Here is a 3,890-nt window from a genome sequence, read left to right on the forward strand (position 1 = left end):
AAAAATAAAAAATAATTATGATTATTGAGTTATTAATAATTATAATTATAATTAGTATTCAAATATAATAAAAGATTATCTTTAAAAAATATTTTTTTATAATTAAATAAATTAAAATATATTTGTAAAATATAAATAATATAATAAATATAAAATTAATATACATGTCAATAAAAAACTTATAAATTAAAAATAAAATTATTAATTAAGAAATAGTTTTCAGTTCCACTTTTGTCATACCAGATATAACTATTAATACATTTAAAATTTATTTCTTAATTTTTCAAACTAGACTCAGACCCGACCCGATACATCTCCAGAATTTGCACTACAGCTCCAGATTGTGTCCTTAACGAAACTAAATGTCTCATTATGTTTAATTCTTTTTAAGAGACGTTTTAATTTAAATAGGAGGTAATGATGCTAGTTGTCAGGAAAATAAAATATTTCTTATATTTAATAAATTATTTTAATTAGAATTAATTTTATTATAATAACACATAATATAAAAACAAAAAATAATTATGATTATTGAGTTATTACTAATTATAATTATAATTAGTATTCAAATATAATAAAAGATTATCTTTAAAAAATATTTTTTTATAATTAAATAAATTAAAATATATTTGTAAAATATAAATAATATAATAAATATTAAATTAATATACATGTCAATAAAAAACTTATAAATTAAAAATAAAATTATTAATTAAGAAATAGTTTTCAGTTCCACTTTTGTCATACCAAATATAACTATTAATACATTTAAAATTTATTTCTTAATTTTTCAAACTAGACTCAGACCCACCCGATACATCTCCAGAATTTGCACTACAGCTCCAGACTGTGTCCTTAGCGAAACTAAATGTCTCATTATGTTTAATTCTTTTTAAGAGACGTTTTAATTTAAATAGGAGATAATGATGCTGGTTGTCAAGAAAATAAAATATTTCTTATATTTAATAAATTATTTTAATTAAAATTAATTTTATTATAATAACACATAATATAAAAACAAAAAATAATTATGATTATTGAGTTATTACTAATTATAATTAGTATTCAAATATAATAAAAGATTATCTTTAAAAAATATTTTTTTATAATTAAATAAATTAAAATATATTTGTAAAATATAAATAATATAATAAATATTAAATTAATATACATGTCAATAAAAAACTTATAAATTAAAAATAAAATTATTAATTAAGAAATAATTTTCAGTTCCACTTTTGTCATACCAAATATAACTATTAATACATTTAAAATTTATTTCTTAATTTTTCAATCTAGACTCAGACCCGATACATCTCCAGAATTTGCACTACAGCTCCAGACTGTGTCCTTAACTAAACTAAATGTCTCATTATGTTTAATTCTTTTTAAGAGACGTTTTAATTTAAATAGGAGGTAATGATGCTGGTTGTCAGGAAAATAAAATATTTCTTATATTTAATAAATTATTTTAATTAGAATTAATTTTATTATAATAACACATAATATAAAAACAAAAAATAATTAACTTACTCTACTCAAATTTGATGAATGTTTTTTATTTTTATTTTTTCTCTGTGGAGAGTATCATATGAATTGCTATAGTGCATATTATTTAGTTAAATATAAAATGTAAGTTATTTAGTTTTATATTTTACGTAGTTATATAATTTTCTAACCTTATTGTGAAGCTTATTATAAATTGATTTATATTAATTTTTTATATTTCTTATGGAGTCGTTATGAAGCCGCTCAATTTTACAAACGATTGCCCTTCAACCAACAAAGACTTAAGTCGTGAAAGAATTGGAAACAATAATCAACAACACAAAAGAAAAGAAAATATTATTGCTCCAAGCTTTTTTTTTTTTGAATTAAAGAAGAACTGGTATGTCATTTCACAATTATGGTTTCCGCTTAAACTCAAAGTGTTTCTAGATAGAATCGAACCCGTAACCTATTGCCCTAAGTTGGATAAGGGCGAAACAGTAATACAACAAGAGAACTTATAAGTGAACATTCAAGTAAGACTTCATTATTACCCATTGCCCCTACTAATGTTAATTCTAAGATTGACCTCGAGAGAGTGCTAAAGATGATAAGGATCCATAGAATTATCTATGATAATTTATTGAATGAGGATAAAGGTACAAACATTGGGGATAGGACTAGGCCATGCATAAGAGCTGCAAACGTTGTTGAGGAAAAATTTGTCAAATGTTTACCGATAGTTGGTGCTATCCCAGGGGTAGAAATAGGTGACAAGTTCAATGGTAGGGTTGAACTTTCCCTTATAGGCCTTCTACTAGTGACAATCCTTGTAAGTTTAGGATTTGTGTATCGATAGTTGCTACCGAAAACTATTATGAGAATGACATGAAAGACCTCAATTATCTGGTCTATTTTGGACATGAAGGAGTTATAAAAAAGAGTAAGGAAGAAGTAGAGGATCAAAAGTAGCATCGAGACAACTTGGTTTTGACAAATAGCATAACCAAGAAAAACGAAGATGGGTAATCCCCTACAGAAAAGAGAATGGAATGAATGTATATTTATATGATGGGTTATGTGGTTGAACATTGTTATAAGGCTAGAGGAAAATCAGGGAATTTGATTTTCAAGTTTGGCTTGAAAAGGATTTATGGACAACCATAGCTCTCAAACTCATAAGGCTATATATTGAAAAGGGTTGTAAACTATGCTTTGAGCTTAGGGTATATATAGTTGTAATTTTAAGTCATTTGTTACATGATTTGTAGGTACTGAATGTTTCAATTTTTATTGGACCAGTGTTATTTTCTTTTCTTTTTTTAGGGGTTGAATGTTGAAACAATATCTTTTATTATTTATCTTAGTTTTTACATTTTTAATATTAAAACAAATCTAATTAGTTTGTTTCCTCTCACTAGCATTTTTGGCCATTCAAACAAGATCTAATACTTTCCTCCAGATTCACTAAATTTAATAAATTTGGTAAATCTGGGACTGATTAATAGTATCAAGATTTACTCAATCTAATAAATTTAGTAAATAATCTTGGACTCATTAATATTTTGCCAACTAGAATAAAGTAAAACTAAATTTAGTAAATCTCAGTAGTCACATTTATCTGTAAGGAAAAAATAAATTTAGTAAATCTCGGATACATTATTGGGCCACAGCTATTTGCCAATTAGAAAAAAAAAATAGTATTGGGACTTGCTTGAAATTGATTAACACAAATATTTTGTTTTGGGACTCAAATTTAAGGTAGCGGTGTAATTTGGGATTCAAATTTCTAATTCTGTCAAAGGAGGTTTGAAATTTTAAAATTGGTACAAATTGGGACCTCCCTGCTCTAATTTATTGAATCTCCGTCAAATGATTTCCACGTGGCATGTGTTTTAATTTTTAAATATAAACAATGCCATGTAATTTCTTTGTCCGACTAATTTAAATATATTTTTAAATATTAAATCTAAATTTAATCCTCTTCGACTTCAAACTCTGCCTCCAGATAGGCTAGATTGTTCCACCACGAATATTTTCATTTTTAGGAAGAAAAAATATATTTAACTTGTATGATTTGAAAATATATAATAATTTTATATTTAAATTAATAAAACAAAATAATCTGATTTATTTGGTTAAATATTTTAACATCACTTTGATAATAAAATCCTATATAAAACAATTTATTTTATTTTTTAGTTAAGAGGTTTGGGAAGCAGTTAGGATCTTTGTTACCAAATCAATGTGCCCTCTCACACGGTGTGTGCACTAGTTAGATGGTCTCACCTTAGGGCCTGGCCTGGCCTGGCCTGGCCTGGTTCACCTCTATGAAACTAAATACTAAATTGTTTGATTGAAATATATATTTAGTAATCAAATAGTAAAAAGATTACAAATTA

This window comes from Impatiens glandulifera, chromosome 1 (genome assembly GCF_907164915.1).
Source record: "Impatiens glandulifera chromosome 1, dImpGla2.1, whole genome shotgun sequence".
Taxonomy (NCBI): Eukaryota; Viridiplantae; Streptophyta; class Magnoliopsida; order Ericales; family Balsaminaceae; genus Impatiens; species Impatiens glandulifera.